This window comes from Rosa rugosa, chromosome 3, assembly GCF_958449725.1.
Source record: "Rosa rugosa chromosome 3, drRosRugo1.1, whole genome shotgun sequence".
In the NCBI taxonomy this organism is placed as follows: Eukaryota; Viridiplantae; Streptophyta; class Magnoliopsida; order Rosales; family Rosaceae; genus Rosa; species Rosa rugosa.
Window position 1 is genome coordinate 36916967 of NC_084822.1, and position 24998 is coordinate 36941964.

Consider the following 24998-nt stretch of genomic DNA (forward strand, 5'->3'; position numbering starts at 1 on the left):
TCATGATGAAAAACGGAGTGCTTGATGGAGATAAAATTGAAGGAATTTCCTTGTCTAGAAAGGCTTGGAAACTGGACCTGTAAGAGGTCCAGCAGCATTTTCGGCCCAACCACTATATGAAAAGCTCTGAAAATTTATCAGGGTGATCTACACTCATAGTGGAACATTTCCTATGAAGAAGTCATGGTCAAAATCTGAATGCTTGGTGGAGATATAGCTGCAGCAAAATTGGTGCAGTAAGTGCTTAAACCTAACATTCCATTAGTGTTTAAGTGCTTGAACCTAACAATTCCATAAACTCATAAGTGCTCCATAAACTCATAAGTGCTCCATCATGATCCCATTAAGTTCTCCATTATGATTTGTTTAAATGCCAAATAGTGTTGCTTGGAAGCCTATAAATAGAGGCTACAACATAGAACAATTCACTGATTCATACATCAAAACATCTCTAAGATGATCTAAGTTCTCTCTAGAGCAAACCTCTCTAAGAGCAACTCCTCTCCTTCTCTTTCTCTTATCGGTGATCACACTCCTAGTCCTAGTCTTCTCGGAAGCCGACTTTCAGTGCCACCAAACCCTCTGTCAACGTACTTCGGTCCTAGTATCCTCGGGAGCCGACGGTAGTGCCGCGACCACAACGGTTACAGAACCAGCCAAGCAAGGGTAACGCCCTAGCAACCCAGCCAAGCTAAAGTCACGCTTTAGCAAGTTCTCAATACTTCCCGGTGATGTCGCTCTGCTCAATCTACAATATTGAGTATCGATTGTGTTAACAAGAAGAAACTTCAGCAAAGTCCTCACCACGAGGCATAAAGAATCCCACGACGAGGTTGGTGCTCTCCTCGTCTACAATCGCTTGATAGAAGTCAGGTCAAGGGACACCCCCGACGACCGCACCCGAACGGTGCTGGCACGCCCACGCAAGAAAAGAGACTGTTGACCAGCTCAAGAAAAACTGGAGCCAAACATTTTGGCACGCCCAGTGGGACAATCTGGATAACACTAGAGTCTTTTTGTGTTCGCCATCATTGGGATGTCAGGGGAAAATCTTTACCAAAAGAAATTCCTAAAGTGACAAGATGGCCAATGTTGCCACCATTGGAAATATTGACATTGATGACGAGTTCGAACCACTCATCATTCCACCAGATGCTAGCCTGGATGAGAGGCTTCGCATCCTTACACTGCATAGTGAAAATTATGGGAAGCATCTGGCAGCTTCGATCGCGAAAAGGGAACAACGAATTCTCGAGTTGGAGCAGCGAATGAATCAGAATGCTCAGAAAGCTAAAGAGCAGTCACAAAAGCTTTTCTCGAGCAGAGACAAACAGACTGCCCAACCTGCCGCAAACATAACATCTGAGTTCACAACCTTGCGCAAGGAGGGTTCCATCTTGGCTACCCAAGTCGGTTCACAGCAAGGAGAATTGAAAAGTCAAGAATCTGCTCGCGAAGAGGTGGTTTCTGAGGTTGAATTGCTTACAGGTGGCGATAAACCTAAATGCTTTTCTGTTGAATCACAGCCTTACACAGAGGCTGTGCATGGAGAAGATGGTCAACAAAATTGTTCTTCTGACAATAAAATTGTCTCTGAACAAATACCTGATTTCTCCACTGACCCAGCCATATACGTGGCTACTGATCAGATACATGGGGGGCAAGATATTGCCCAGGTTCACCCCCTTGATAACCAAAAGCAGGTGCATAATCAATCTAATTATGATCTTGCTACTGGACGTCATGGCCATGCAAAGGGTCAAGAGCATGATCCACTTAATTATCAATCAAGGCATGGCCCACCTTACAATCATCAATTTTGCCTTGGCCATGCTGCTGGACGTCATGATGAAGGTGGCCACAATCATGGCCAACTTAATTATCAATTAAGTTTTGGTCTAGAGAAGCCAATCTGTGGCTTTATTCATCAATTCAACTTGAATTTCTTCATCAGTGTTTCAAGGCCAAGCAGTGGCTTTGATATACATGGAGGATACATCTGCAACCCACCTTGCAAGAATGGCCAGAATAATTATTCTAGTGGCCAATTTTTACTTCACGACTGCAAGTTTGAGTATCACCAGTACAAGTTAACTCTTGTTTACAATTATCAAGCTCCAAATTTCTTGCAAAAAGAATTTGTTTATGATACTATACAGCCCATAGAGGCGTCTCAATACGATGCCTGGAAAGTGGACAGAGGCAAACAAATACTTGATATGCCTATTTTTGAAGAAGAGATCAATTCACCACTCTTTGGTGACTCTAAGTATGATCTCAACATGGAGCCAATCTATGATGAATATGATGATAATTACAATTTGATTATTGGTTCCAAGAATCATATGCAGGAGTACAAGTTCTTTGAGGCTCTTGATCATGAGAATTTTTACCAACAAGTGGTTAAATATAATGGCCAATCTGTGGCTTATTCTGAAAACATCATGTCCTATGACATGGTAGTTGGCGACAAAGCTGATCTTGGGACATCCTTATCTCCAAAATTGCAATTGAAGATCATGCTTCGCCAACCAACAAGGATACTTGGGGGGCAAGATTACCCCTCTCACGAGCCAAATTCCTCCAAATTCTTCAACGCTAAGTATCTTTGTTCTTTTCCTACAAGCTCTCACAGGAGGGATTTTTACCCTACAAATTTTGATACATCGGAGCTTGGAGTGAAGCATAGATGGCCTCCCCCGTGATCTTGTAGAGGCGGCAAATGGTGGAAACACACCACTATTAAGAAGTTGAGGTTGGTAAGGGGTTGTGAATCATAACGGAATAGGTGAAGTCTCTTTTGTTAATATTGGCCTAAACTCCTTATTGGTGCCTAGTTCAGGTCCCTTAAGGTTAAGGGCGGCTTTTATTAACACTTGTTGAACTGTCTTCACACTTATGACCTTTCTCATCTTAGTAAGTATAGCCTATGTGAAATGGTGTCTAGAAAGGGGACAACGTTCATGACAGGTTTCTTGAATCCAGAAGTGCGTGCAAATGGGCCTAAACCACTAAGAGGGAGTAGCTCATGCCAAAATGGATTCTGCCTCTCTTGTTCGCCCTCCCCCACCTGGCCATTTCAGTAAGGTTGCCCAAAGGATTTGAAAGAAAATTTGTGTCTAGGCGACTATACTTGGGCCGCATGTCTAAACCTTGATTCACATTGTCTTATTGAATTCAGCTACTTATTTTTTTTTTTTTTTTTTAAAATAAAAAAAAATAAAAAATAAAAAATAAAAATAAAAAATAAAAAATAAAAAAAAATTAAAAAAAAAAAAATATATATATATATATAATTAGTGTGATCCAAAAAATTACGGAGGAGTCGTAGACAGTTTTCTTCGCATAAGACATGGGGGACAATTCTAGTGTTCCTACACTCGCAAAGCCCATTCATGAAGGCTTGTTTTTGAGGCCCATAATCATTTCTTCGCTACGCCTAGCAACACTAGGGGGGCAACACTACACTATACTAAGCCGAGTCAGCGGCTCCAGAAAATTTTTACAATACTAAGCCGAGTCAGCGGCTCCGGAAACTTTTTCCAGCTTTGCCCTCGCAGGAAAGGCTGAGCTCAAGGGAAGTGTGAGAGCCACCACCGTGACCGCCGCCTCCATCGGAAGTAGTCTTCATATTGCCAAAGTTGTCCTCACCATGCACAGGAAACAGTGAAAGGGTTTCAATTTCCTGGTGATCTTCTCCTCTTTGTTCCATGAAAGTTTGTTCTACATTCATGTCAAAGAAAGTAGAACTAGTTCCCCCTCCAGCTGAGATTGAACAATCCCTAGCACTCTTCTCCATGTTCAAGGATCCATAACCGCCATAGTTCCCCATCTGCCCGTTAAAAGCAATCATCACACCAGCAGAAGAAGCAGAAGCAGAAGCAGGTGCAGATGAATTGGTAACATTGTCATCACCAACAAGCCCTGAACTTTGCATGGGCACATGAACATCCGAAGTGGACCTCTTCTTCCGCTTCTCCCGAGCCCTTTGGTTCACGAACCAAAAATAGACGTTCTTGAACTCGAGATTGCCGTACCATTTCAGCTGGAGACAGATCCTCTGAATCTGCTCTATAGTTGGGGACCTAACTCCCTTATTGTAGAAAAGCTCCTTGAGGATTCTTATCTGATCTGTAGTGGGATTCCACCTGTTCCGCCCCCGCAGCATGTTAGCGCTACTCCCGGCTGCTTTGTTGCTTCCTCCATCCTCGGTTGGTTGCTGGGTTTGTGGTTCCATTGGTGATGGGTTGAGAGAATGCAAGAATTGAAGAGTGATGATGATGAGTAATTAAGAAAGATTGCTGTTAGAAATATTCGAGTTGATGAAATGATTTCGGGATTGGAAATTTGGGTTTATAATGTGGAGGAAGATATAGGCATGCAAATATCCACCCTTGGATGGACGGTCAAAGAGGAGTCAAATCGATGTCAGTAAATCGAGATTAGTGATTCCAAATCTCGGGAAAAAAGGGACTAGCTGTTTGGCTCCAATTTTGCTGCAGCTGGTCAACAGTCTCTTTTCTTGCGCGGGCGTGCCAGCACCGTTCGGGTGCGGTCGTCGGGGATGTCCCTTGACCTGACTTCTTTCAAGCAATTGTGGACGAGGAGAGCACCAACCTCGTCGTGGGATTCTTTGTGCCTCGTGGTGAGGACTTTTGCTGAGCTTCTTGAAAATCACCAAATCGATACTCGATGTTGTAGATCGAGCAGAGCGAGAACCACCGGGAAGTAAGGAGAACTTGCTAAAGCGTGACTTTAGCTTGGCTGGGTTGCTAGGGCGTTACCCTTGCTTGGCTGGTTCCGTAACCGTTGTGGTCGCGGCACTACCGTCGGCTCCCGAGGAGACTAGGACCGAAGTACGTTGACAGAGGGTTTGGTGGCACTGAAAGTCGGCTTCTGAGAAGACTAGGACTAGGAGTGTGATCACCGCTAAGAGAAAGAAAAGGAGAGGAGTTGCTCTTAGAGAGGTTTGCTCTAGAGAGAACTTAGATCATCTTAGAGATGTTGTTGTGTTGTGAATGTGTTAATTGTTCTATGTTGTAGCCTCTATTTATAGGCTTCCAAGCAACACTATTTGGCATTTAAACAAATCATAATGGAGCACTTAATGGGATCATGATGGAGCACTTATGAGTTTATGGAGCACTTATGAGTTTATGGAATTGTTAGGTTCAAGCACTTAAACACTAATGGAATGTTAGGTTTAAGCACTTACTGCACCAATTTTGCTGCAGCTATATCTCCACCAAGCATTCAGATTTTGACCATGACTTCTTCATACGAAATGTTCCACTATGAGTGTAGATCATCCTGTTAAAATTTCAGGGCTTTTGGTATAATGGTTGGGCCAGAAACGCTGCTGGACCTCTTACAGGTCCAGCTTTCCAGTTTTGCTCTTGCAGAAAATTGGACTGATTATTTGAAGGCCTTCCACTCAAAGCTAGCTCTGGCACTCTTCATAAGAAATGATTCTTGGGCTGTCTAGAATGGATCTGCAGAGTTTCAGCTCATTTCGAGTTCATTTGGTCAGTCTGCCACCCCTCCTTCCTTGTTTAGCTCGGTTTCTCCTAACCGAAGTAGGAAAATGTGCTATAGTTGACTTTTCATGCTTCCATAGTAGGCTTTATTTAGCCTCTAAATATATATTTCGAGCTTGTCGACAATATATAGCTTGAGCCACTGACATTGGCTCAATTTCTCCAAGACGTGCCTTGTCAGGCCAAAATGCTCATTTTGGGTCCAAACATTGCCCCCCAGACCTCGAAGTCAAAGGTCTTCGTCTTGACTGAAGAGGTCTTGAATCAGCACTGCTCTTATAATGTTGTTGCTCCAAATCCACTTTTATTGGCTTGATTGAAATTACTTGACTGATTCCATATTAGGCATATTAAATGCCTCTTGTATATGTGCCCAGGCCAAAACCAATGCCCTCTAAGTATATCAGAAAGTTCAAGCCACTGTTTAGGCAAGAACACAATTTTTGCATCCTCCGCGACACACAAATTTGAAACTCTTTTTGTATTTTTCTTTTTCTATTTTTTTTTTTTTTTTTTTTTTGATAAATGACGAAAATAAAAGTAAAAAACTGAAAATTGACAGGAAATTAAAAAAAAAAAAAAGGAGCTAGCAACGACACGCTTGGCTAACCTCTAAAAGGTCACGGGGGAGGCCATCTATGCTTCACTCCAAGCTCCGATGTATCAAAATTTCTAGCATGAAAACTTCTCTTCTGAGAGCTTGTAGAAAAAGAACAAAGATACTTCGCATCAAAAACTTGGAAGAAATTTGGCTCGTAGGAGGAGTAATCTTGCCCCCCAAGTATCTTTGTTGGTTGGCGAAGCATGATCTTCAATTGCACTTTTGGAGAAGAAAATGTCCCAAGATCAGCTTTGTCGCCAACAACCATGTCATAGACCATGGTCTTTGTAGAATTAGCCACAGATTGGCTATTATAGATGACCACTTGTTGGCCTAAATTCTCATGATCAAGAGCCTCAAAGAACTTAAACTCCTGCATATGATTTTTTGAACCAATAATTAAATTATAATTATCGTCATACTCATCGTATATTGGCTCCGCATTGAGATTGAATTTGGGGTCACCAAATCCTTCCTCACAAGTCTCAAAGCCACTTGCTGGCCTTAAAGCATATATGAAGATCTTCAAGTTGAATTGATTCATAAAGCCACAGATTGGCTTCTCTAGACCACAACTTAATTGATAATTAAGTTGGCCATGATTGTGACCACTTTCACCATGATGTCCCACTGGGCGTGCCAAAATGTTTGTTTTGAAGCCCGGTGGTTGAATGTGCTTTAAGAGAAAAGACTCTGGTGTAGTCCCACTGGGCGTGCCAAAATGTTTGGCTCCAATTTTGTTGCAGCTGGTCAACAGTCTCTTTTCTGCGCGGGCGTGCCAGCACCGTTCGGGTGCGGTCGTTGGGGGTGTCCCTTGACCTGACTTCTTTTGAGCGACTGTAGACGAGGAGAGCACCAACCTCGTCGCGGGATTCTTCTTTGCCTCGTGGCGAGGACTTTTGCTGAGCTTCTTGAAAATCACAATCGATACTCGATGTTGTAGATCGAGCAGAGCGAGAACCACTGGGAAGTAGAGAGAACTTGCCAAAGCGTGACTTTAGCTTGGCTGGGTTGCTAGGGCGTTACCCTTGCTTGGCTGGTTCTGTAACCGTTGTGGTCGCGGTACTACAGTCGGCTCCCGAAGAGACTAGGACCGAAGCACTTTGACAGAGGGTTTGGTGGCACTGAAAGTCGGCTTCTGAGAAGACTAGGACTAGGAGTGTGATCACCGGTAAGAGAAAGAAAAGGAGAGGAGTTGCTCTTAGAGAGGTTTGCTCTAGAGAGAACTTAGATCATCTTAGAGATGTTGTTGTGTTGTGAATGTGTTAATTGTTCTATGTTGTAGCCTCTATTTATAGGCTTCCAAGCAACACTATTTGGCATTTAAACAAATCATAATGGAGCACTTAATGGGATCATGATGGAGCACTTATGAGTTTATGGAGCACTTATGAGTTTATGGAATTGTTAGGTTCAAGCACTTAAACACTAATAGAATGTTAGGTTTAAGCACTTACTGCACCAATTTTGCTGCAGCTATATCTCCACCAAGCATTCAGATTTTGACCATGACTTCTTCATACGAAATGTTCCACTATGAGTGTAGATCATCCTGTTAAAATTTCAGGGCTTTTGGTATAATGGTTGGGCCAGAAACGCTGCTGGACCTCTTACAGGTCCAGCTTTCCAGTTTTGCTCTTGCAGAAAATTGGACTGATTATTTGAAGGCCTTCCACTCAAAGCTAGCTCTGGCACTCTTCATAAGAAATGATTCTTGGGCTGTCTAGAATGGATCTGCAGAGTTTCAGCTCATTTCGAGTTCATTTGGTCAGTCTGCCACCCCTCCTTCCTTGTTTAGCTCGGTTTCTCCTAACCGAAGTAGGAAAATGTGCTATAGTTGACTTTTCATGCTTCCATAGTAGGCTTTATTTAGCCTCTAAATATATATTTCGAGCTTGTCGACAATATATAGCTTGAGCCACTGACATTGGCTCAATTTCTCCAAGACGTGCCTTGTCAGGCCAAAATGCTCATTTTGGGTCCAAACACTAGCAGCATGTGAGGAGCGGTTTTTGAGGAGTTAGCTATTATTAAAGGATTAATAGCATGTGGGGAAACCGAACGGTTTTCGAGGAGGTAACTGTTCTTTTCACGAGATTATTTTTCACGACTGTTGTTTTTCAACGAGTGATTAGTGCCTTAAATCTCGGAAAAGAAGGAATTATTGGCGCTAAGAGTTTTGAGTTGGGAGCCAGCAAGTGGATCCAAAAGATACATATTTTCTCAAAATCCTCACCGCGAGTCTCTTTTTGACGCGGAGCATATTTTTTTAAAAAAAAAGTTCATATTATTTTCAATATACAACTATAGGGGCCTATATTTGGGGCCTTGCGAGACACAATTATTGGCTTCTCACGAATATTTGGATATCAGGATAAGAAAATATTATTGTATTCATAAAGTGGCTTTGCGGCCAAAAGCAGTACATTCATTACAAAGCCAAAAGTGGCTAGAATACAAAACAGGAATCTTCGGATTATCTTCTGAATCTTTTCTCAAGTGGAAGCAGCTATGGAATCCAACGTCGGGTTGAGCCGCGCCCCTTTACATGGAAGCGGCAAAGGAATACAACATAGGCTTGGCCAACGCCATTATCCATGAGAAGGGGAGACTCCAGTGAAAGAAAATGGAGCCTCCAAGCCCCCTCAATTGGAAGCAGCTATGGAATCCAACGCCGGGTTGAGCCGCGCCATTATCTCCTGGAGGGGCAGAGAGTGAAGGAACCGAATATCAGCTTGAGTCTCTGCACCCCCTCTAGCCTTGGTAACCACCATTAGTTGGACGTGAAGTATAGGAACAGCCATTCTGTGGCTTGAACCCATTCCTTTAAAGAGTCCAGCCCTTCTCATCCCTCCAAGATTCTATCAAGAAGAGAAAGGGGGAGAAGGAGGTGAGAACCAAAGCCCCTTCCATCTGGAGGGCACAACACGGGCCGGGTCCAGAAGGAAGGAAACAGAGGAGGAAAGACGAACCTCAGAGTGGCCGTCCTCCCTTTCTCCGTTTTGCTCCGTGTGTAGGATTATGACAAAGATGATCTCGCATGATCGTGGATCCCACACTCGGAGCCCCCTCGCGTTTCTAAACCAATCTGAAGCCTGGCATTGTTGTTACAGACTCCAGAAAGGACGAAACAAGGGGTTGCCTAAGATTACGCCATGAGGCCTAACTCAGGCTTAAGATTACGCCATAAAGCCTAAAATTTAGAGGCTAAAGGTCATTTCATGAGGGGAAGATTTGTGAAGAAGGAGAAAAAGAAGCAAGGATTGAAAGGCCATTTCTCGAATATTTCAGAAAAGTTGTTGTGAGTATTCCCTTCCTGAAATACAACTATTTATAGGGACTTCAGGCAAATCCCCACCCTTGGATGAAGCTCAATTTCAAAACCGATGTCAGTAAATCGAGCTTAGTAATTCCAAATCTCGAAAAAAGGGACTAGCAGCATGTGAGGAGCGGTTTTTGAGGAGTTAGCTATTATTAAAGGATTAATAGCATGTGGGGAAACCGAACGGTTTTCGAGGAGGTAACTGTTCTTTTCACGAGATTACCTCCTCACGACCGTTGTTTTTCAACGAGTGATTAATGCCTTAAATCTCGGAAAAGAAGGGATTAACAGCATGTGAGGAGACCGAACGGTTTTCGAGGGGGCCTACAGAGATTGGCCCGCAAAGCTCAATTTCAAGCAAAGTTCCTCCACGCGGAGTTTCGCCGCAATAGCACTTGCTTCGGCTTGAGTGGCCCGTTCTCTGAGATGGGCCAGGTTGCGGCCCATTTCTTCAGAAGCAGCCAGAGGTTCATCGAGTTGGGCTTCTTCTGTAGCAATCGCATTTTCAACAAAGGCTAAACCGGTATGGAGGTCCTCGATCCGAAGTTTGAAGTCGGACCTTTGGATTTGTAATTCCCGCAGGCGGATGGTTCGCTCATTTAAAATACCGCGAGAGATGTCCATTTCTCGAGAGAGGCTATTCAAAGCCTCTCGAGTGTCGTGAGCCTGGGCGTTCGCGGCCGGTTGACGTCGGCGGGCCTCATCAAGTTCATTCAGCAGATAGTCAATGGCACTAAATTGCTGTAGGGTCAATGCCTTCTCCTGGCAAAGATACCTTAGGGCTTCCAAGACTCGCGGGAGGATGTCTGTCTCCAATACCTGAGGACCCAGATGTTCGTGAAGCACCATCTTAGCCTCATCCACAGCAGAAGGAGGAGTTATCTCCAACACCCTCATCAGTCTCTCGAATCTGGTGGGAGGAGGAGGAGGCAGCAGAGGCGCCACAGGATCACGAACCACCAATGCAAAAGGGTGGACAGCTTGCTCAGTTTCTTCATCTTCAATAGGTTGGTCTATCCCTTCAGCCGCGGGAGAATCTGGAAACTCAACTCGCGGTTCACCATGGGCAAGTGGAGCAGATTCAAGCACAGAGCCCTCAGCTTCGACGGTTGTCTCATTTGTTCGCGAGACTTGGGGGACACCACCGCCGTCAGTATCATTTTCCATCTCTGGGGCGACTGTCCGGCCGATAGGACCCTCAGCGTTTGTAGCCACCTCCTTGGTACAAACAGAATCCTGGTTAGATTCAGAAATGTCAGAGAGCGGGGTTGGATCTAAAGGGAAATGGAAAGTATTGGCCAAACAGTGGCTTACCTCTCGAGCTGTCGGGTCAATATCTGGTACGTGGTCACCAAGAGGAAGAATCCCCGCCTCATTCACCTCTTGAACCTCTAGTGCCGCGAGAATCTCTGTCGTCATCATTTCCTCATAAGCGGCAGAAGTCTCAGAGTGGCTTTCCACACTTTCATCCTCCGAGGAGTCGTCATCGGAGATCGTTATTAGAATGGTAGGACCTTGCAGATGCTCTGTAGATGTGGGAGACGGAAGAGGCGCCACGGGGTTAGTTGATGCTTGAACTAGCGAGAGAGTTGGTTCTTCTGCAGTGGCTGAGGGTCCAGCCTCGCTTAGGCGAGAGGGATTAGTGGTCCTTTGACGAACCTGTCAAAAGATACATAGTGAAGATCCTGCCCAGATTCTAAAATTTAAATAGGATAAGACGGGGTCAGAGTTTACCAATCGCATTCCCAGAGGTTCGTCATCTTCAAAACTCTCTTCGACGAATTGAGCTCGATCGCGTTTGCAAGCAAAGACAGCAGTGGCCTGTACGAGAAAACAGTCATAACTCAAAAAGGGGGGAAGCACCAAATATACAAGTTTGGGATCATTCTTAACTAAATTACCTCAGCGGGATCTTCATCATGCAAAGACTCTCCCTCAGAAGTCTCCTCTGCTATTGCCTTTTGTTTCCCGGCCTGAACAGAGGCTATCCTGCTCTGGGTAGTTTGCTGCAAAACACACTCAGGAATAAGAGCGGGAAAATCAACACAAGGAAAAGGAATGGTGAAGAAAGACAAAAACTTACTGTTGCCCTAGGCTCGTGGATTTGTATCCCTGGACGCGATGAGCGAGAAGGTAGAATAGGTCGCGGGGGTTGTGCTGCAGGGTTGGAGAAGCGCTCAAGAATCTTGCGGTCCTCCGGACCAGGAATACTCATGCCACGAAAGATCAGGACGAAGAGTTCGTCATGTGGCAGGTCCCAACAGTTCACGGACACTTCTTTCCACCAATCAGCATAATCTTCGTCGACATCAATGAGGGGGTACAGCGCTCTGACCCAAGGGGGAATCACTATCAAAGTAAACTGACTCTGAAAGGGGGCAGACCCAGGTGGGGCTAATCTCCGCCAAGAGGTGTAGTAATTGGCAGAATCAACCAGAGGCCAGGGTACCAACTGGGCCAACCCAAATTGGCGAGCAAAGTGGTTAGGGGCATAGAGCTCATAACTTACGCGGTCGGTGGCAAGACGAATATCCAAGCAGGAGATGGCGCGACGAAAGGCCAGGAGGGCTCTTTCGCTATGATCCCGTCCACTGGGCAAAAAGCCATCGTCAAGGGGAGGAGGGAAACTCCTAGAAAGGACTATTTTTGGGTCCGGCATCTCTCCCAGCAAGTACAAGTAAATAAAACACTCGGAGTAGGGAGGAGCTCGATACCTTACGTTGCGGCAAAGCCAGTTCCCCAAAAGGGAATCAACTGGAGGTTCCTTTGGAATATCACAGCGACGGAAGAGAGGGAAATAAATCTGCAGCCAAAAGGCAAGGATCCAGAAGGGACCACTAATTTCGGTATCGAAGGGGCGCATTACGGCTCTATAAAGGGAGCGATATAACGCACCTAATACAGGTTGCCCAAGGCCAACGCAAATACCATTGTAGAGAGCAGTGGCCAGAGAATTCCAGGGCCCAGTAGGTTTGTTGGAAGAAGTGCAAAAGATAAATTTGCAAAGCTAGAATTCCAGGAATGCGATACCTCCTGTATGGTCACGCTGGGTACAGTAATAGTCGCGCCAGAATGGGTAGGATCTGCTGTGATGCCCTCGACCAGCCATATCCATTCTCAAAGAAAATTGAATGCCATCAAACTGACCATGCACATAGGGGTCAAAGTCAATGGGCAACCCCGTGATGGTAAGAACATCCAGCAGAGTTATGCTCATCTGCCCAAACTGGAAGTCGAATGTATTGCTGGAGGTGTTCCAGAAGCAAAGAGCGGCGGCTAGCGGTGCAGGGCTAGTATTATGGGGAAGACAGAAGCATAGATCGATGGTTTGGGTGATACCCACCGCATCCCATCGGGCCAAATCTCTCGCTCGGACCTCCTGATACCAAACCTTTTCCTCGGGAGCGACGGTAGGCCAGAAGCCCACTTTCCTCCTTGGTCCCCAACTGCTAAAATCACCAGGCACCTGCCGAAGAGCCGCTATGGGACGGCGGATGGGAAGCGCATAATAGGCCATAGCATCATCTGGCAAACGATCGCGAGGTGTGGGACCCAGACTCACTTGACTATCGCCGCCACCAAAGCCCATCAGTCGACTTCTCTCCTCTCCGGTCTGACTTCTACATCGAACACTCATGTTAGTCCGCCAGGTGAATGCGGCTTTCTCAGTAATTTCATCTGCCTGATCGATAACGAATGGTTTCTTGGATGCCATTTCTGGGTTGTGAGGAACACTTCTCCATTACACCTCGATTTATAGCTCAGATATTACTGGAGATTAATTTATTAGCTGGGCCAGTGAGTGGCCCTAGTTGATAATTAATGAGTCATTATTCCATCTTGAGAATCGCATCTAAGGCGACAGCGGAGATACTTCTCCATTACACTTCGATTTATAGCTCAGATATTACTGGAGATTAATTTATTAGCTGGGCCAGTGAGTGGCCCTAGTTAAAAATTAATGAGTCATTATTCCATCTTGAAAATCGCATCTAAGGCGACAGTGAAGATATTCCACCTTTTCCTACCACCACGGGGCCAGCATAGTGGCCTGATAAAACATGATTAAAACCGATGCGGTTTTAGATACTAAAGTTGTAGCAGATACGGTGGTTTCACCTGGTCACACGTCATGATGTCGATAGCCATGATCTAATCATCCTCTTCGACATAAGACTCGCGAAGGATTAAATGACAGCAAACAGTTTGCTATTTTGCATCTTATTTCGCCAAGTACTATAGGCCTTGATCTAGCCAGGAAAGCGGTTTCAACACCTACATTTGAGAAAATCAACAGAGAGCCCGCGAACAAGGCAGATACATGTTGCTATACACATGGCGAAGCTACCACCAAGGAAGAGAAGGATCCTCATTCGCGATCAAAAGTAGTCTCCTTCGCATGGGGGGCACGCTAAAGTTCTGATCTCCTACAACCTGCCCAAGTTTGGCCAGATCCATGGGGGGCAATAAAGTTGGCAAAGGAAGCGTCAGTTCATGACAAAGGCAATCCAGATTGTGGCATTCAAACTTTATGGCCTATTTAGAGGCCTATATGGAATCAGTCAAGTATTATCAGTCAAGCCAATACAAGTGGCTTTGGAGCAACAACATTATAAGAGTAGTGCTGATTCAAGACCTCTTCAGTCAAGACGAAGATCTTTGACTTCAAGGTCTGGGGGGCAATGTTTGGACCCAAAATGAGCATTTTGGCCTGACAAGGCACGTCTTGGAGAAATTGAGCCAATGTCAGTGGCTCAAGCTATATATTGTCGACAAGTTCGAAAAATATATATATTTAGAGGCTAAATAAAGCCTACTATGGAATCATGAAAAGTCAACTATAGCACATTTTCCTACTTCGGTTAGGAGAAACCGAGCTAAACAAGGAAGGAGGGGTGGCAGACTGACCAAATGAATTCGAAATGAGCTGAAACTCTGTAGATCCATTCTAGACAGCCCAAGAATCATTTCTTATGAAGAGTGCCAGAGCTAGCTTTGAGTGGAAGGCCTTCAAATAATCAGTCCAATTTTCTGCAGAAGCAAAACTGGAAAACTGGACCTGTAAGAGGTCCAGCAGCATTTCCGGCCCAACCACATGGAAATAAATTCTGAAATTTTACCACAACAATCTACATTCATGGTGGATCATTTCATATGAAGAAGTCATGGTCAAAATCGGAATGCTTGGTGGAGATATAGCTGCAGCAAAATTGGTGCAGTAAGTGCTTAAACCTAACATTCCATTAGTGTTTAAGTGCTTGAACCTAACAATTCCATAAACTCATAAGTGCTCCATAAACTCATAAGTGCTTCATCATGATCCCATTAAGTGCTCCATTATGATTTGTTTAAATGCCAAATAGTGTTGCTTGGTAGCCTATAAATAGAGGCTACAACATAGAACAATTCACACATTCACAACATCAAAACATCTCTAAGATGATCTAAGTTCTCTCTAGAGCAACCTCTCTAAGAGCAACTCCTCTCCTTCTCTTTCTCTTATCGGTGATCACACTCTAAGTCCTAGTCTCCTCAAGAGCTGACTATCAGTGCCACCAAACCCTCTGTCAACGTACTTCGGTCCTAGTCTCCTCAGGAGCCGATTGTAGTATCGCGACCACAACGGTTACGGAACTAGCCAAGCAAGGGTAACGCCCTCGCAACCCAGCGAAGCTAAAGTCACGCTTTAGCAAGTTCTCCCCACTTCCCGGTGATTTTCGCTCTGCTCGATCTACGACGTCGAGTATCGATTTGGTGACGCAGAAGATTAGCAAAAGTCCTCACCACGAGGCATAAAGAATCCCACGACGAGGTTGGTGCTCTCCTCGTCCACAGTCGTTTGAAAGAAGTCAGGTCAAGGGACACCCCCGACGACAGCACCCGACGGTGCTGGCACGCCCGCGCAGAAAAGAGACTGTTGACCAGCTGCAACAAAATTGGAGCCAAACAAAAAGTATACTCAATGGAAAATATACATGAAGTCGTATCTCTATGCACAAGATGAGCATGTGTGGAACATTGTTGAAAATGGCTGGAAGGTGCCTGTTGTTCCAACCAAAGGTGAAAGTTCCTCTACTATCACTCCTAAACCTAGAAAGGATTGGACTGATGAGGAAGTTTGTGATCTGCAAGCAGACTTCAAAGCTAAGAATAGCATCTTAACAGCTCTCTCTGAACGAGAAAAACTGAGGATTAGTCATTGTGACACTGCCAAGCAGGCATGGGATCTACTACAAACTACGTACGAAGGAAATAAAAAGGTACGTGCACAAAAACTGCAAGCATTGATCTTTGAGTTTGAAACTATGACCATGGGGGATGATGAAACGGCGGATGACTTTCATGGTAGAATTCTCAAAATCACTGGCCAGTGTCGTAGTCTGGGAGCACCCTTTGATGAAGATAAGATAGTCAAGAAGATACTTAGGGCCTTGCCTGAAAAATTTCATTCCAAAGTCACAAGTATATAGGATTCATTTGATATTGATGATTATCCACTTGATGAGCTTATCAAGAATCTCAAAACCTATGAGATGAGGTTGAAACCTGAGAAGAAAACTAAGGGTGTAGCTTTCAAGGCTGTGAAAGGAGTAGAAGAGGAAGAAGAAACACTAGATCTTGCTCTTTTAACAAAGGAGTTTAAAAAGTTTCTCAAAAGCAAGAACTCCTCTAGGAATCCTAATGCTCCTAGAAAAACCTTCATAGTCGTAGTAGTAGCAGTAGTGACTGCAATGGTAAGAGTGGGAAAAGAAGCTTCAAAGGAACTCATTCAGGGAAAACTAAGTGCTATGAATGTGGTGGCTATGATCATATCTCTACTGATTGTGGCAACAACAAGTCTATGCTCTCAACATGGAGTGATGATGAAACTCAGGAAGAGGAGAATGTAGCTTTTGAATCATCTCTTTTGGCTGATTCAGAGAGTGATGAGGCCTTCTCAGATGATGAAACTGCTATCCGCTGCAAGCAACTCTACAAGGCATCAAAAGCTACATTGATCAAAAACATGGAATTGGAGAGAGAAGTTGAGACATTGAATGCTGAAAAAGAAGAGATGAAGCACTTGTTGAAAGAATCTCAAACAACTTGGGAACAAGAAAGGAATAGGTTCACTGATGAGTTAACTAGTGTGCCAAATGACAAGGAACTGCTAACATGGAAGAATGAGCGTATTGAACTCAATAACAAAATCAAAGTGCTGGAGCTTGAGGTAAAAGGGCAACATGCTTTGAATTTAAATTTGCTAACAGAAATTGATTCCTTGCAGGATGAGTTAAAGATCACTCAAGAAAAGTTTACTAAGTTCGATATCAGCTCAGGAGCTGTATCAAGGCTGTTTGGATCAGGAAAAGCTCCTCATGACACTTTCGGACTTGGCTATTCAGGTGAGAGTTCCAAGAGTACCAAGTTTGTCAAAGAATCACGACCTGTTGTTGATAATGGTGAATCTTGTACTGATGTTGTCAAAAAGGTCAAGGACCAGGGGAATGAACAACTGAAATATGCTCAACAGGTAAAGTCTCCTGCTATGCAGTCTTGTCTTTCAGTGAGATCAACAGAAGAGACATTTGAACTATGGCATAAGAGACTGGGACATGTGAATTATCAAGATCTGCTAAAGTTATCCTCCAAGCAATGTGTCAGAGGCTTGCCAGCTCTAGAAGGCAAGACTGATAAGATGTGTGGAAGCTACAGAATTGGGAAGCAAACCAAAGCACCTCACAAGGTGGTGAACTCTGCTACAACCACAAAAGTTCTGGAGTTGCTTCATATGGATCTCATGGGACCAGCTCAATCTGAAAGTATTGGAGGTAAAAGCTATATGTTGGTAGTGGTAGATGATTTTTCCAGATTTACTTGGGTAAATTTTCTTAAAGACAAAGCTGAAACTTTTGAATCCTTTAAAAGCTTAAGTCAGAAAATGCTGATAGAAAAACAGTTATCTAATCTTAGCATGGTCAGAGTCAGGTCTGACAATGGAACTGAGTTTAAAAATGCTGCTTTCACTAACTATTTCAATGAGCTTGGTGTTTCCTATGAGTTTTTAGCTCCAATTACTCCTCAGCAGAATGGAATTGTTGAAAGAAAGTGTTTGGCTCCAATTTTGTTGCAGCTGGTCAACAGTCTCTTTTCTGCCCGGGCGTGCCAGCACCGTTCGGGTGCGGTCGTCGGGGGTGTCCCTTGACCTGACTTCTTTCAAGCGATTGTAGACGAGGAGAGCACCAACCTCGTCGTGGGATTCTTTATGCCTCGTGGTGAGGACTTTTGCTGAGCTTCTTGAAAATCACAATCGATACTCGATGTTGTAGATCGAGCAGAGCGAGAACCACTGGGAAGTAGAGAGAACTTGCTAAAGCGTGACTTTAGCTTGGCTGGTTTGCGAGGGCGTTACCCTTGCTTGGCTGGTTCCATAACCGTTGTGGTCGTGGTACTACAATCGGCTCCCGAGGAGACTATGACCGAAGTACGTTGACAGAGGGTTTGGTGGCACTGAAAGTCGGCTTCTGAGAAGACTAGGACTAGGAGTGTGATCACCGGTAAGAGAAAGAGAATGAGAGGAGTTGCTCTTAGAGAGGTTGCTCTAGAGAGAACTTAGATCATCTTAGAGATGTTTGTTGAATTGTGTTGTTTTTCTTTCTACGAGGGCGTTACCCTTGCTTGGCTGGTTCTGTAACCGTTGTGGTCGTGGTACTACAATCGGCTCCCGAGGAGACTAGGACCGAAGTACGTTGACAGAGGGTTTGGTGGCACTGATAGTCGGCTCTTGAGGAGACTAGGACTTAAAGTGTGATCACCTATAAGAGAAAGAGAAGGAAAGGAGTTGCTCTTAGAGAGGTTGCTCTAGAGAGAACTTAGATCATCTTAGAGATGTTTTGATTTGTGTTGTTGTTTTTTTTATACTTGTTGTAGCCTCTATATATAGGCTACCAAGCAACACTATTTGGCCTTAAACAACTCATAATGGGTTAGGTTTTAGCACTTAAACATTAATGGAATGTTAGGTTTAAGCACTTAAAACACTAATGGAATGTTAGGTTTAAGTACTTAAACACTAATGGAATGTTAGGTTTAAGCACTTACTGCTCCAATTTTTCTGCAGCTATATCTCTACCAAGAACTCAAAATGGGCCTTCGATCTCTTCACATCAAATGATCCAAAATGAGTGTAGATCATTGTGGCAAATTTTCAGAGCTTTCTTCCATGTGGTTGGGTCGGAAACGCTGCTGGACCTCTTACAGGTCCAGTTTTCCAGTTTTTCTTCTGCAGAAAATTGGACTGATTGTTTGAAGGCCTTCCACTCAAAACTAGCTCTGGAACTCTTCATAAGAAATGATCCTTGGGCTGTCTATAATGGATCTTCAGAGTTTCAGCTCATTTAGAGTTCATTTGGTCAGTCTGCCACCCCTCTTTCCTTGTTTAGCTCGGTTTCTCCTAGCCGAAGTAGGAAAATGTGCTAAAGTTGACTTTTCATTTCCATGCTTCCATCATTTTCTTTTCTTGCACCTCGCATAATCTTCCATAGTAGGCTTTAGTTAGCCTCTAAATAATATATTTCAAACTTGTCGACAATATATAGCTTGAGCCACTGACTTTGGCTCAATTTCTCCATGACACGCATTGTCAGGCCAAAATGCTCATTTTGGGTCCAAACAGAAAGAACAGAGTATTATTGCATATGGCCAGAGTTATGCTACATGATGCAAGCCTAAGCACAAACTTTTGGGCTGAAGCTATAAGCACTGCATGCTACACCATAAATCGAGTCTTTCTCAGACCTGGCACTGACAAAACTACATATGAACTTTGGAAAGGTCAAAAACCAAATGTCGGACATTTTCATGTTTTTGTGAATCCTTGCTACATCCTAAGGGATAGGGAACACCTTGGTAAGTTTGATGCAAGAAGTGATGAGGGTGTGTTCCTAGTATATTCCTTGAACAGTAGGGCATATCGAGTTTACAACAAGAGAACTTGTGTTGTAATGGAATCTATTAATGTTTCTATTGATGATCAGTTTGTCAAGCAGGAAGAATCTTATGCAGATGTGCCTTCAACCTCAAGCACATTGTCAGAAAATGAGCCAGAAAAGGATGGAGAAGAAGAAATGACTGACAGTATTTTTGAGCCAGCCTCAACACTGAGACGAGGCTTCAAACAAGTTCAGAAGGATCATTCTAGTCAAGATATCATTGGGAAAGTGTCAGATGGCCTAAAGACTAGATGTCAAGCTACTGCACAGCTAAGTCAGGATGAGGTAAGTCAAGACAATGTATTTCTTTGTTTTATCACTGAGAATCTGATAAATATGAATGTCATATCCGAGTTTGGTTTTGTGTCATTGGTTGAACAAAAAAATGTTAAGGAAGCCTTATTGGATGATCACTGGATTAGTGCTATGCAGGAAGAGTCGAATCAATTTACTAGGAATGATGTGTGGTACTTGGTACCTAGACCTAATAATTGCAATGTCATAGGAACTAAGTGGATTTTCATAAACAAAAGTGATGAAAAAGGGAATGTAATTAGAAACAAAGCAAGGTTGGTGGCTCAGGGTTACTCACAGGTTGAAGGTCTTCATTTTGATGAAACATTTGCTCCTGTTGCTAGATTGGAATATGTGAGATTACTATTGTTTGTAGCTTGTCATCTCAGGTTCAAACTGTTTCAAATGGATGTCAAAACTGCTTTCCTAAATGAGATTTTACAGGAGGAAGTTTATGTGGAACAACCTCAAGGTTTTAAAGATCCACATAACTTGGATCATGTTTACAGACTCAAGAAAGCTTTGTATGGACTGAATCAGGCTCCTTGAGCCTGATATGAGAGGCTTTCCACTCATCTCGTGGGAAAAGGTTACTCTAGGGGATCAGTTGATAAAACATTTTTTTTTTTTGACTTTGTCAAGGGGAACCCAAAGGCTTCCTAGGCCCAAGATAAACCCCTTCGGCGCATGTGAAATGCTCCAACTGTGCATTGTAGCACAGTGCCTCGCCACTTTGACAGCTTCGGGGTTCGAACCTAGGTTGGGGAGCACACCCAACTAGGCAAGAACCACTAGGCCACTTGCAGTGGTTGTTGATAAAACATTATTTGTAAAAGGGAAAATTACTGGTCCCCCCTTTAACTTTTGGTGCGTCGACAGTTCAGTCCCTGTTATTCCAATTTTAACAGATAACTCCCCAAACATTCAAATTTCACACAATTTGATCCAAAATTACCATTTTACCCCTCACTTATTTTTTTTTGTTTTGTTTTTATTCTTCTCTCTCTCTCTTTTATACATATGTATATATATGTGTGTGTGTGTGTGTGTGTGTGTATATTTTTTATTCTTCTCTCTCTCTTTATATATATATGTATGTGTGTGTGTGTGTGAGTATATATGTATGTATGTATGTATATATGTATGTATATGTGTGTGTATATTTTTATTCTTCTCTCTCTCTTTTTATATATATTTATATGTATATATGTGTGTGTGTACATATACATATGCAGATATATACATACACACACACACACACACACACACACACACATATATATATATATATATATATATATATATATATATATATATATATATATATACATATATATCTAATGTGTTTATGTATTTGGTAAGTCTATATACTATGTTTATGTTTCATATTATAAAAAAAATTCACAACTTTTATATATCTAATGTGTGTGTATGTGTATCTATATATATATATATATATATATATATATATATATATGTATGTATGTATATGTATATGTATATGTAGATATATAAATATATGTATTATTTTATACATATGTGTGTGTGTGTATATAATGTATATGTGTGTGTGTGTGTGTATATATATATGTATATGTAGATATGTGTGTGTGTGTGAAAAAAGTAAGTGAGGGGTAAAATGGTAATTTTGGATCAAATTGTGTGAAATTTGAATGTTTGGGGAGTTATCTGTTAAAATTGGAATAACAAAGACTGAACTGTCGACGCACTAAAAGTTAAAGGAGGGACCAGTAATTTCCCCTTTGTAAAACAAGTAAAAAATGACATTATCATTGCACAAGTGTATGTTGATGACATTGTTTTTGGTTCTACATCTAAGTATCTTGTCACAGAGTTTCAATTAGTCATGGAAAGTGAATTTGAAATGAGTATGTGTGATAAGCTAACTTTCTTTCTTGGATTGCAAGTAAAGCAGCTTAACATAGGCCTGTTCCTCTCTCAAACAAAATATGTTGAGAACTTGATCAAGAAATTTGGTCTTGAGTCCAAGAAAGTGGTGAACAATCCCATGAGCAAGAAAGTGGTGAACAATCCCATGAGCACCACTACAAAGCTTGGTGAAGACAAGGATGACAAGTCTGTTGATCCTACCCTCTATAGGAGCTGATTGGCAGTTTGTTATATCAAATTTGGGAAAGGGGTAAAATGAAATGCCCAATAACTAGTGAAGATTGTTTTGTTAGCTATTTAAAAAAAAAAAACTGCATTATTTTATAAGTTAATAAGGGAAAGGGGTTCTAAAAAATAGTTCTGGGCGCCCGCCCTGATTTTGGGCTAGGCGACAAGGGAAATTGGTTTCTGTCTCAACGAGCGCCTAGGCAGGTAAGGCGGGCGCTGGGCGGCCTGGGCGTTGGGATGGGTGGGATACTCTGATGCATCTGTTCTCCTCTCTCCTCGACGGCACGACTGCTCGATTCTTTCTCTAGTCTCTCCTCACGTCGTCCCTCAATCTATAATCCCAACATCACTATCTCTCTCTCTCCTTTCTTCAGATCTGTCCCCCCTCTCTCCTCTTCAAACTAATTCAGCGCAAGCCAAACCACGCCATACATTGAGTTGGGTTTCAACTGAAAAAGCATATACCAAATGGGTTTGGGTCACAAGAAATTTGGAAAGGACTGATTTTATGAGGATAGGATTTAGAGCAGGGAATTTCTTTTATTTGTTGAGGAGAGAGAGAAGAGAGGGAGGGAGACGGTGAAGTGAAGAAGAGGGCAATGATAAGCATGAGTAGTGGGCGAATCTGAGCCATTGGATGTGGGGAGTGATGGCAAGTATTTGTTCCTACATACATAGAGGTGTTATAAATCTCATGGACCAAGTGCTTCCTGTTTTAGAGAGAGAAAGTAGATCTGAGAAGAAACTCCCCCCCCCCCCCCCCTCCCCCTTCTCTTTTGCCCAAATCTTGATCCTTCAGGATCTAGATTGAAGGCTTAAGAGTTGGGAGAGGTCACTCCTTCTTCTCTTTCAGCATCCTAAAGACTATTGTTCTTCTCTCACCTTTGTGGTGTTTTTGCTCCCTTTGTGGTTATATCTGGCCTTGTCCAGTTCTTCTCTGGCTTTGTTCAGATCCGGAGGACCTTGTTCCTCATCTTTTATTTTCTTTCTTTCTCTCTATCAATCAATCCCACATCTTTCCAGATCAATGTATACCCAACCCCTAAACAGTTCTTCCCTTTTCACTCCCAAACTTCATGAAAGCTATGTTGGCTGTGATAAGAAAGTGCAAGGCACTTACCTAGGTGAGTATGGGTGCTCACGCATGGGTTCATCACCCCCCATTCTCCATGGTTCTGATTCTCGGTCCTCCTTCGGCAGCCACAATGCTTTCTTGGTATGGGTCTCTATGGTGGAGAGTATGGTGTTGTTTTGAGGGATCTTATCCCTTGGGTTGTTGGATTTCACATGATTTGTGTTCTGGGCTTTGATTGGCATCAGATATACAGTACGGAACTACTTGGTGTTCTGATTCCGGCATCACATCGGTGGCTCTCCGTGGTCGGCGGCGCGAGGTGGTCTGTAGTAGCTAGGTTTTCTGTATTGGAGTGGGCTTATTCTTTGGGCTTTTGTTTCAGTTGTTTTACAAGGGTTAATTTCCTTATTCTGGCTCTTGTTGAGCCCAGTGGGAAATTAAGTTTCCTTTTTTTATTGTCTGTTTGGGCATGTCCATCAGACTTATTAGTAGGTACTAAGTTCAGCCTTATGGGCTAGTTTTGGGGCAGCTTAATTGATCCCCATTTCCAAAAATAAAAAAGTGCTTCCTGTTTTGTTTTGGGCTTTAATTTCTTTGGATTAACATGTTAAGCATGTTTTCCACCACAACAAATACGCACGGTTTTTTTTTTCCTCTTTTATTCCCACACTTGAGATTGCTAATAATAAGTATGATGGTTAAATTCATAAACATTTTATTTTCCTTATTTTGACTATTGATTGTAGAACTTTTGATATTATCATTAATTTTATGTGATCTAAATAATTAAAAATATTTATAAAAAAAAAATCCGCCTAGTCCCCACCAGGTCCCTAGATGCTAGCCTGCGGACCACCGCCCGACTAGAGCCTAGCGTTTTTTAGAACACAACTACATTAGGAAACAAATTAATCTGAGGATCTTATTTTAAGAAATTTAATAAACTATCTTCTCTCAAATTAACTGCAATGACTTTCATTGTGGAATGCATCTGCTTCGCTAATCATGGCAAGGCTTCGATGAATACTCCATATATAATATTCCTAAATATAATTCCAAACCAAAATCATATTGTATGGAGACGATGAGTCTCATAACACTACTCTTCATCAAATTCACCACGAGTTAAGAACCGGATTCTTTTCTTCAAAAAAAAAAAAAAAGAACCGGATTCCATGATTAAAATTAAACTTATTCTATACCCCGTGAAAATTTAGAAGAACAACAATTTTGTTGGCATGCTCGAACCCTAGATATGTTTAGCTAGAGTTAAGTTTATGCCTTTGCCTTTGAGCTCCGTTTTTTTGTCTGTTGCCAAAACATCCTCACGCTTTGCTAGCTGCAGAGTCGGCCCTGAGGGGGTGCCACATGAGGGACTGCCTTACGCCACCGATTTTTCGTTTTCGATAGACCTCAGAAGACCTGAATTTCAATATAATTGTTATATATACAATCTTTGCATAAAATCAACAAGGACAAAACAAAACGATGAAGGAAATTTTGGGCCATATGGCATCAAAATTTACAAACACTGAACATGGTTCACCTGCCATTGAATGAAAAAGTAAAAATAAAAATTAATACAAAAAGTATACTCTCTTATATGGATTTCCTAGTACTTTTTCAATCTACATAAAAGAAGGTCGATAAAGTGAACTCATCCTCATGCCTACAGAACAAAGGGGCAGCAATGTTAGAACTTTGTTTGAAATAGTATCCCACATACATTTGTACACATACACAATACACATATTTAAATGGACTAGTAGAAGGCAAGGCCTATCGCAAGGCCCATCGGGTCAATTTTCTTTGAATGCTAGATATCGATTTGTTTTGAAGACTGGGCCTTCAGGCTCTAGGGACTTAGTTAATTTCCAATAAATGATTTTTTCCTTTTTATAAATTCGGAAGGCAGGTGGTACGTTTAAATTCAAAATTTAAACGAACAGTTGCGTCCCTTCAACTTTCTTGTCCGAACTCTATAAAAGAACGACGAAGTTCATTGATATGTACATCAGTTTTCTGACATCTCTTTATTCTATAAAAACTCGAGATAAAC